Here is an 11862-nt window from a genome sequence, read left to right as displayed (position 1 = left end):
TATTTTAGTGGGTCTTTTAGAATGATAGTAATTAATATTTGGTATGAAAAACAATAACTTTTACTAACTTGGTAAATACATCCTACATTATATTTATAAGATTTATAATTAATAGTTTAATAATTAATTGTTATATGCCATGTTTTGTCATTACTCATGATTACAAAGTTATAATAATAATAATAATGTGTTCCATTTTTATTTAAATGTTTTATGGGAAAGAAAGCCTGGACTTCCATTAAGAAAACAGCTACCCTTTCATTGTTTTTATATTTAGTTTATTTAAAATTTTAAAATTAATCTGAGTCTAAATTAGACTTGGTCATGTACAAACTGCCTTGAGTAAGTTGGTTAAAGGGTTAGGACAGTCTTGATTCTTTGGTTCCTGTGATGGGGACAAATCCATTTGCCCAAGTTTTCTGAAAAGATAATCAGATGGTTCAAAAGCATTGATATATGGGCAAGTGTACTGTAAGCAAAAGAACTCTGCAATACAGTTTATTGCTTCATCAATTAGTTATAAAATATTTCTAAACATTCGAAGGTACTATTTCATTTTTCATTACAACAGAGCCCTTCTTAATCATTCATCAAATAAAATCACCTGACCATATAAGTTGGTTGGTTCCCTTTATTTTTTTTTTTTTTTTGTCTTTTGTCTTTTTAGGGCCACACCTGGGGCATATGGAGGTTCCTAGGCTAGGGGTCCATTTAAAGCTGTAGCTGCCGGCACACACCACAGCCACAGCAATACCAGATCCTAGCTGCATCTGCGACCTATACCACAGCTCATGGCAACACCGTATCCTTAACCCACTGAGTGAGGCCAGTGATCAAACCCTAAACCGCATGGTTCCTATAGGATTCCTTTCCGCTGTGCCATGGCGGGAACTCCATGTTGGTTCTCTTTTAACATTAGTTTTATCTTCGTGATTGACAAAGTACTTTAATGTACAGTGTACAGAATTGGAATAATAGATTATTGGAAATGTGTGCTATTTTACCTTTTTCATAGTTTCAAAGGACATCATTAGACAAACATGACTTAAGAACTACTTTAGTTAAATATAAAGAATAATTTAACTTTCACGGCTCTCTTAATCCTTACAAAAACAAACAAACAAACAAGAACTCCTAAATTTTTACTGGATGACTGGGATTAGAAGAACTCCAGAATGGAAAATTAACTTTCTAAGTCTTAGTCAATTCAGATAGGCCAAAACTAGCATTTATGAAACCCCAGAGGAAGCTACAGAAATACTTGTGGACTGAGAATCTTTAGTAATTACCTTCAATTTTAGCCCAGTTTTTGTACCCACACCCATTTTGCCTCTCTATTCTCAGTCTAGATGACAACAGCCACTATTTTCATAGATACTAGAAGTTTGTCATAGAATTGGCATTGAAATAATTAAATATAAAACGTTTAGCAAAATGACAGTAACATTCTCATGGAGGAGTCTGAACAGAGACTTTGGACATTACCATTGTGTATCTAGAAGAGAAACTTTTTCTCTCGCCCATTCCCACTTCCAGTAAGCCAAAAAGAAGACACCTCCTATTGCAAAAACTCATTTGCACACAAGAAAGTTGAATCCAAGTCAACCTATTATCTTTTTAATGCACAGATTTTACAAACTTGTAGGAGGATGTGCATGAGAAGCTGATGAAGTCGCAACTGTAACAGGTAAGGGTAAAAGTTAACTTGTATGAAGGATCATTTACTGACTGTTCTGTGTATTTAATCACTGTGCCTTATTTTTATGTCTCTAGTATAACCAAACTAGAACCAGGGTCATCAGACCCTCACATCAGCTGTCACCAGCCAGAAGTACTTTGAGAAATAATGATTTTACTTTTTACTACTAAGAAAAGAAAATAAATGAGGAATAAGGATCACCATAAACCACTTTAACTATGGACCCTTACCTTACTTTTGCCAAGATATATGAAGTCATTTACCTCTCAGTCCTACTGTTTGGTTTGAATTTTACCCATTGAGTAGCTTGTAGAAGTTCAATGACCCTAAATATTGTTCTGAAGAAAGAGAACTTAAAGTGCAAATTAAAAGAGTTTCTTGAGTTTTAGAGTTAAACTGAAAGATGTCATTAATCTTCCAATGGAGTAGGTTTTAGTAGAAGGCACTAATGAAATTTTTCATACTGTAATTCATCTCTTTTTTTCCATTAAAATGGAAGGTATTCTAAAGCTTTGATTATAAACATTCCATGATCCTCTTAGTCAATTTGGAAAAAAAAAAAAGTTGATTAAGAAGATTACTGACTGCTGGGACATTGTGTTACTGGTATTTGATATACAGTTAGAAATGAAGCAATAAGAGATGATATAAATAAGACAAATTTGATCTCACAGGACTTATCTAAAATGTGTAATAAGGGTTGCCTTTATAATGAATCCTACAATTTATTTATTCTGAAAATATTTCTACTGTTATATACCAGGGAATATTTCGTAACTTTGTTCACAGAAAAATTGCATTAGCTTGGATTGCATCCAGAAAACAGAATCCAAGTCAAGGGCTTGAGTGCAGCAGTTTATTTTAGAAAGATATTCCAAGGAAGGAGGTAGAATGAATGCACCACGGCATCACTAATTAGTTACCATTATGGGCAACTGTGGTTTGCTCATGTTGTGGACGCTTTGAGGTGCTGTATGGAATATGATTTAGAAGGTTCATGAAATGGAAGGAGGGGCATTTATGCACCAGCAAACATCCCCTATTGGTCAACAGTTGCTCTCTCAGGTGTCAACTCTCCCAGAATCCTAGGTTTGCCCAGGGATCAGAATATTCAAGTCAGTTTCTACACCAGCATATCATGAAACATAGGGCAAAGGTAAGATTTAACCCATGTTGCTGGGGAAATTATGTCAGTAAAAGGGGAGGCAAGGAGCTACTGGTTATGTAAGCATATCACAAAATGGGGGAGTGCATCATACTCTTTTTTTTTTTTTGTCTTTTTAGGGCCACACCTCTGGCATATGGAGGTTCCCAGGCTAGGGGCTGAATCGGAGCTGTAGCTGCCAGCCTATGCCACAGCCACAGTGATGCCAGATCCTAGTCGTGTCTGTCACAGCTCATGGCAATACCAGATCCTTAACCCACTGAGATAAGAACCTGTGTCCTCATGGATGCTAGTCAAATTTGTTTCTGCTGAGCCATGACAGGAACCACCACATTCTATTAATAGACTTATATACTTATTTATGCAAGATGTTTATTGAGTACTTACTATGTGCTAGGCACTGATATAGGCATGGAGATACAGCAGTAAACAAAACAAATTCCCTACTTTCATTGACTTAAAGTTGGAAAGAAGGGATAAAAATGAGAAAATTGTGGTTTACCAAATGATGATAAAGTAGAGTGAGATAGGGAGCCCTGCAGGTATGGGGTACAGATGATGGGATTTGTTGATGGAATCAATAAAAGGTATGAGAATTTTAAGAGAACTCATGGTTAAAAGTAAGGATTTGGGTTTGTTTGGCTTGTTTTTTGCTGGAAAAAGGGAGTTGTCATGTACTAAGTGAGAGAGGCTGATAAGGGCAAGTTAAAACAGGGTTCTGAATTTGAAAAATATATTAGTCAATCACATGTAGGTATTTTGATATATATGAGTCTGCTTTTAAGCAGGAATGACTGGTCTGGAAAAAAATTTTGAATATCTTCAAATTATATTTAAAGTATGAGACTGGATCAGATGGATCAGATAGAGAAGAGAAGAGGCCCAAGGATGGACTTCAGTGTCTGGAGGATGAAAATGTGAGGAAGAATCTGCAAAGAGACTACGAATGTAGGGAGAAAATCAAGAGGAAGTAACATCCTAACCAAAACGCAAAAAGGGTTACAAAAAGGGTAAGGGTTTCCTTATATTAAATGCTTGTTATAGGTCAAGTAGCTTAACAAATATTGAGTACTACACTAAGCAACGTGGAGTTTGTCATTGACCTTAAAAAGAACAATTTTCTTGAAGTTATGATCTTAAAAGGAGAGACAGAGGGAGAAGACTAGTTGGTTATGTCAGGAAAAAGTGAGGGTAAACTTCGAGAGCAGAATTTTACTGTCTAAGGAGAATAAAGGTGGTAGTAGCTGCGGGAGACTGTGGGGTTGAAATAAGATTTTCTTTTTAAGATGGAAGAAATAAAAGTATATTTGTATAGTTCATACTGATGGTAATTTCCCATTGAGAGAGAAACAATGGATCCTGGAGGAAAGATATTTTGAGAGAGAGCAAGAGACTGGATTTACATGATTTTTATGACAGTCTATTGTTGTGATTAGTCTATCTTATTTTTAGTTATTGTTGGTAATCTCTTAACTGTGCTTAATTTATAAACTAAGCTTTATCATAGATATGTGTGTATAGTAAAAGCAGTATATATAGGGCTCAGTACTACTGAGGTTTCAGGTGTCCAGTGGGGATCTTGGAATGTATACCCTGAGGACAAGGGGGGACCATTGTGCATTTATTTACAGAATCATCTGATTAATTTCTGTTTCCACAATTATACTATAAGCATCCTGAAATAGGGATTCATGTCCTCTTTTACTCATTCTTGCATTCCCAGCACAGTGCCATGGATGTAATAGGAACATAGAAATATTGGGTGATTAAATGGAAGCATGGACTAAGGGAATGGAAATGGGAAGTGAAACATATGAGGGAACATGGAAACAAATGAATGTATGACTGAGCACTTATATCAAGCAGAAGCACTATTTTGATTAATTCATACTTCAAAAGAACTCTCCAAAATATTTTAGCATTTTTCATATATAAAACCTTTGATAGGATGAGAAAAAAAGCATGTTTATTCAGTTCTTTGATTCTGAAAAAAATGAGTAGACATACAGTTTTCTACAGTGAATAAGAAGATGTAGAAATATCTTTCCCTTAGTTGAAATTTCTCTTGTATCCTTTTCTCATCTTATTGTCTTCTTACTTTTCCCACTTATTCATATTTCAAGACATAGCTAAAACCCATCTCCTTCATGATGCTTATTAAAATATTCAATCAATATTGATTAATAGATTGCTCTGTTCAAACCCCTAGGTCTGGTTAATGTGTGTTTAATTATCTTTTCTCCCTGATTTCACAGGTAAAATATTCACAACAGTAATGGATCTACACAACTACCAGCAGGAAGCTAACTGGATGATTGATTAACAACACATGGAGTCATTTTTCCACTCCCAACAAATATTTTTCGTATTCACATAATATCTGTTTCAAAGATGGTAATAACTGTGGATCTTCTACCCTCTTCAGTGACAAAAAATATTGTCAAAGTGACAAATTGATTTTATATTGCTTAATTTTACACTATGCTACCCTGGATTTTTTTTTCAAAATTCTATGCAAGAATTCTATGCAAGAAACAAAATTTGAAACCCTAAGTTCAACTTTAACTGCTGGTACCTGTATCTTGAAGTCAACAAAGGACCAAAAAAAAAAAAAAAAATCTGCCCCATTAAATCAACTAAATTGACTAAATCAGTGAATGGTTATAAACAATATCTATGTCTCTTCAAATCTGTGTCTTATAAATTTTAATAGGATGTAAGAACTTAATCTCATGTCATATTTCACCTGCTCTCCCTCCTGCTGCTTTTTATGTGTGTAACATTTTTCTCTGCCAGGTATCTAAGAAGAAGCATTGAACAATACTAGTCTCTCTTTTCTCATTAGTCAAAGATTATGGATATTTTATTAAAAGAATAAATGAAAGCATCTTTTTAAAAGGTAAATAAGACATGGCGAATCAGTAACAGAATATTTTTGTTGTTATTAAGTATTTCTTTTATCTTTATGTCCTATACTCAATTCCTAGAAATGGAATTGAGTATAAAGTCTCAATTTTATAGTTCAAAATATTTTACTATTTTTATTCTTGTTTTTCTGTCAGAAATATTTTAATATAATGAAACATACCCAATTAAATTATAAAAACTGGAAAAATGGACGTTGCCAGAATCAAAGAAGTTTGAATCACTCAAGAGCTATATAAAAGAACCATCACCTAGTAATAGAAAATAAACAGGGGTTGGATGAGTTTGAGTGTGTGTGTGTGTGTGTGTGTGAATATATGTATTTTTAGGCAGCATTTTACAGTGTATCAAGGAGAATTTATGAGTATAACATCATAATAAAAAAATTAAAAATATTTTAAATCTGTGATAATGAAACAAATATAGGCTTTGGTGAAAAATACCTATATCTTTCTATAGACTGAGGCATTTACTTTCTTCTTTTTCTATCTTATCTTTTATTGAAGACAATAAAATCTGCCATTATAACTTGGATAATTGCTGAGAACTCAGTAAAATAATATCACCTGTGAAACATTTTGTAAATAGGAGGGGCACTTGGCACGGTAATGATGTGATGTATTAAATGGAAATACTACTACTACTATTAATATAGTTAGCATTTGCTGAACACTAGATTTATCTGTTTCACTAAGCAAGTCACATGTATTATTTCATTTAATTGTTACAACTTTATGGTAAACTACTATTATGTTTCATGTTTCAAGATAAGGAAGGTCTTGCTTAAAGAATTAAATTACTTCCTCATAGTCACTCAAGGAGGAAGTCAGAGCTGTCCCATTACCCAGTGACTAGCAAGCCTAAACCCTTTAACTTTGACTTACTGCTTTCTCTCTTCTGTTTTAATTTTAATGAGGCCCTCCCAGAGTTCATTCACTATGTATGTATGTCTTATCTTCTAGCACTTCCATACAGTGTAGTGATTTTTTGTGTACATATCTTTCTTCTCCACTAGATGATGAACGCATTATAAGCAGTGCTAGAAACTAACCCATTTATGCATCCCCGGAACATAGCTTTATGCCAAGTTCCTAGGAAAGAACAGTAAATATTGGCTTAATGACTGGGTGAACACATTTCCATTTATTGTTTTAATCAAATCTGTATCATCTGTAAGTAATAATGATTATCAAAAGCACTGGGTAACTCAAATATGCATCACAGTCCTTATAAACATTTGGTCGTCAAAAGAAAAAAAAATTAAACATGCTTCCTCCTACTCTCAAACAAACCATTACTTAAAAATGTCCCAATATTTGGGGCTGCCTTTGATTTGTATTACTTATTTTATTCAGTAAATTAATGGATATATTTGTGACAGTGATTCATTATATTACATAATATTTTTAAAAGCATTTATGTTGTGCTTCCCATATGTTGGGCACTGATCTAAGTGTTTTTTTTAGTTGAATCCTCATGACAATCCTATGAAGAAGGCACTGTTTTTATTATCCTTGTTTCATAGACAGCAATTCAGCAACTTGTCCAAGGTTACATCCCTTGGAGCAGAGGTGCCAGCATCTAGATGTCTGCCATCTGGGCTTCAGAACTATATTCTTCGTATTACACTATCATTTCTGTATTTCATAGGGACTGTTTTTCAATTGTAATTCACAGAGATCCAGGTTTTCTTCTAATATTTTTTGAGAATCCTTTCTCCACAGAAGCTCCCCCTGTCCCTCCTTTTTTGGACATTTTAAAATAAGTTCATTAAGGTATAATCTACAGTTAGTAAAATTTACGCTATCTCAGTATTCATTTCAATGAGTTTTGACAGATTATACAGTTGTGTTACCACTGCCACAAACAAGATAGGAAACATTGCCATCTTCCCCCAGATTTCCCTTAGGCCCCTTTGTAGTCAGTTCTCAATCCCATCCTCAGTCCTTGAAAACCACTGATCTGATCTGTCCCTACACGCTGCCTTTTCCAGAATTTTATACTAATGGAATTAACATTTCCCTTTCCCATTATTAGTCTTGGCACCCTTGTCAAAAATGATTTGACCATGTATGTGGGGATTATTTCTTGATTCTCTATTCTATGTCTGTTTGTATGCCAGTGCAATATTGTGTTAATTACACATTTTAATTTTGTACTAAGTTTTGAAGTCAGGAAGTGTGATACCTCCAACTTTGTTCTTTTTCAAAATTATTTTGGCTATTTAAGTTCCCTTAAGATTCTGTCTAGTATTAAGATGGATTTTTCTATCTCTGCAAAAAATATCAGGGGATTACATTAAGGGTTGTACTGAATGTGTAGATTGCTCTGGGTAGTATTGATATCTTCATAATATTGTCTTCTAATCTAGAGACACAGAAAGTCTTTCTTTTTTTTTAAATTGGTGTCTTTAATTTCTTTAAGCAACATACGATAGTTTTAAGGGTTTTTTGCTTATTGCTTCCTTGTTGTATATTGTTAAGTATTTTTGATGCTATTGTAAGTGGAAATTTTTCTTAATTTCCTCCTTGTATTATTCATCATTAGTGTAAAGTGCAACTAATTTTTGTATGTTGAGTTTTATATCATGAAACTTTGCTGATTTAGCCTAATGTGTGTGTGTGTGTGTGTGTGTGTGTGTGTGTGTGGTGTGTGTGTGTGATTTTAGGATTTTTAACATATATAAGATCATGTCATGTATGAAGAGAGACAATTTTACTTTCTTTCTGTTTTGAAAGTCTCTTATTTCTTTGTCTTGCCTAATTTTTCTGGCTAGTACTTCAAGTACTATGATGTATGGAAGTACTGAAAGTGAGCATCCTTGTCTACTTCCTGATCATAAAGGGAAAGTTTTTAGTATTTAAGAATTCACTAATAATTTTAGATGTTTTGTCATAACCCACTCATATGTCCTTCTGTTCCTTGCCAAAGACTAAAGAGTCCATCTGTACCTTCTCTCCTCAGAAATGCTTGTCACACTTTGGAATTCCATTCTCTTGGTTACTTTACGACCTCAAAAACCAAACAAAAACCACATAATGATTTTGTAGATTATTTGAACTTTTCTCCTTAGTAGATGATGATCAACATTCTCTTAAATCTTTCTTCCCGCTACCTGGAAGTAGATCCCCCTCGTTTCTTCTGTTTTATTCTAAAAATTATCCAAATTGTGGTTGATTTAATTTTGGTCTCAAACATAACCTTGGGGTTATCAGTATATTTAGGGTGGACAGAAACATAATTTTTCTGGCTTCATCATTCTAATTCATTCAACATCGAATCAGAGTTATCATATCCCCTCTTCTGAGCCTTGTTCTTTTAAAAGTAATCGCAACCAAAAATAAACTTGAGGTAGAGATAATGGAGAAATTATATTTTTGTTTGCCTTCTCTGCCTAATTCTAACTATTACCCTAATAGAAGATACACAATGTTGCCTTCTTAGGTAGGTTATAAATAGGTTATACACTATAATGAAATGGGCTTTCTGATCTATATCCTAACTTAGAACAGAAAAAAAATTGATTTGAAAATAAACAAATTTTGAACTCTTTATTTTCTTATTAAGAAGAACATCAGAAATGGCACTAAAAGTTTAGTATAAGATTAGTACCTAAATAATTTACTACATTTTAGAAACATGATACATGTTTTAATATAAAATTAAAAGCATTGTATACGTAGTTCCATTTGACTTCTTGTGTGCCTCAGGCTTTTCAATTGCTTTGACACTCTTATAAATCACTCATTTGCTCTAACTAAATTCAAGCACATACAGTATAAACATCCTCTGGATGGCTAATTTAATAAGGGAATTGAATGTTTTTAAGACACTAGATCTATGAAGACATCACTTGGCTTAATGTGAACACTATATATCCACTATATGTATATACAGTCCCTGTGAACATTCTCATAGAAAGTAAACAAATCACACAGAGATTAAAGCCAAGAGTTGTTTAGACCTAAAAGATTACATTTTTAAAAATACTAATTTCCTTTATTATATTCTAAATTAATTATTTTTATTTTATCATCTGAACATCTCTTTCTTTAAACAGTAAATTAGAACAAAAATCACAATTGATTCAATTTTACCCTTTGAGTCATTTTTATTCAACAAAGAGTTCTTGAGCATCTATTTTGTGTGACTCAACATTCTTGTTAGATATTGGGGATTTAACTATGAACAAGCAATGCCATGCCTGACTCCCCAAATAAATAACAAATTAATATAAATTTAGATGGTGATTAAAAATAAGAAATTAATTTAAATTTAGTTGGCGATTGAATCAGAAGGGGAAATGATTTTATAGGTGACAACATGGTAATTTAATTCTAGAGATTTTTGAAAAATCATTTTAGTATTTGGCAAGTTGCCGACTTGCTATTCTGAATGTTTACAACAGTTGCACATCACATAGGAAACACAAAAATATTTATAGAATGAAAATGCAATGCTATTGATTTGCTGGAGGTCAACTGACCTTAAAGTTCTGTTCAGTCATTAAATAGGATGCTTTTGCTGCAATATTTACCTTCATTTAGTAAATACGACCTTGTTCCTAGTCTGCAGAACAAGTGAAATGAAGATTCTCTTTAGGCATTTTTCCCAGCATCACATTTGAGGTAGAGGGGCCACTGGGAATCTTGTAGGAGATGCATGAAGAGTGAAACCTTCCAGAGGAATTACTTTGACCTCTGAACCCTTGCTCTTTCAACCAGAGTCTTACAACAAAGCAGAATTACTTAGACTCAGAAGGTAACCATTTACATGTACATGTCTATAACTATAGCATAACAAAGAACTAGAGGAACCCAAAATATGATAACAAAACCTAGACTTTCTATAAAACATGTACATCATTTAGTGGAGTGATTTTCAAAATATGGTCCATGAATCACTGATAGTCTTAGAAATAACATCATGAGCTTCCCATCTGACTTATATTCAGATGAAATAAAAATCAATAATTAGTTTTGTTTATATTAATTTTATAAATTTGAAAAGATTGGTTTTCATTTTCATGGAAACTTCTATATTTTTAAATAATTATCTTAATATTTCTCAAGAGCTAATCAGTATATCTCAACTAACATTCAAGTAAGAGAAAAAATTTCCTTAACATTTTGTTTGTTGTAGTTTTACACTTGAATTTTCTGTTATTTTTATGTGCTTCATTGAACCTTCAATTAATTAAAATGAGAATGTAAAAGTGGCTCATTAAGGCAAATAGTAATTCATTTGATAAATATATGAAAATTGAATTTTATTAGAAAGATGATCAATTTGCCCCTCATTGAATTTAAGGCCAATATATCACCAATTATATAATAATGACAGAAAGTCATAGAAAATTTTTCAGTATTTTGAATAAGGTAGAGGGACATCTCTAATAATTTAAACTATTTTATAAAGTAGGCACCAAGTAAAAAAATTTGTAGACTTGATTTTCATCTCACAAGACAGAAAAAAAAATCACACAACTAGAAAGATACCATCTAAAAGTATCAATGAGATGGGAAAATTCTCTCTAAAACTGAGAAAGCAAACCAAACCATCATTAATTTTTTAATCAGATTATCATATTATATACCGTATGATATCAATGTCTTTTAATAGAAATTATCAATTAAATCCAACTATTTGTTTTAGCAGTTTGCTTTGTTGTGGAACAAATTTTCTCATGATCAGTCCATGTAGGAGGAGAAAGCCTCAACTATTTTTTTGTTCTTTACATCAGACAACCTTGGTAAAAGAGAAATAATAATTAGTTTATGGTTACTTTCTGAGCTGTTGCATAGACTAGGAAAGATGTGGGTATGTTATCAGAAGAATAAAAGCTATACACATACCTGAATATCAATCTACAATCTGTTTTTGTTTAATTTTTAATAAATGTACTGAGGTGAATCCACATGACATAAAAGTACCTATTTAATAGTGAAAAATTCATTGGCATTTGGTACTTAGAGATATGTTGCACAAACACTATATCTACTTTCAAAATATTTCTCTTATTCTAAAGTAAAATTATTCACACATTAAGCAATTGTTCCCTCGCTTGAGACCC

General features: G+C 32.8%; 1 long non-coding RNA gene across 1 annotated transcript; it reads left to right on the top strand.

Moving 5' to 3' along the window:
- LOC106506172 lies at positions 859-5716 on the top strand. The gene is made up of 3 exons (XR_001301309.2): positions 859-1687; positions 3704-3874; positions 5120-5716. It is a non-coding gene; the product is annotated as an uncharacterized LOC106506172 (long non-coding RNA).

This window comes from Sus scrofa, chromosome 15, assembly GCF_000003025.6.
Source record: "Sus scrofa isolate TJ Tabasco breed Duroc chromosome 15, Sscrofa11.1, whole genome shotgun sequence".
Classification (NCBI taxonomy): Eukaryota; Metazoa; Chordata; class Mammalia; order Artiodactyla; family Suidae; genus Sus; species Sus scrofa.
Note: the sequence above shows the minus strand (reverse complement) of the source record. Positions and strands in the feature narration are given on the sequence as shown.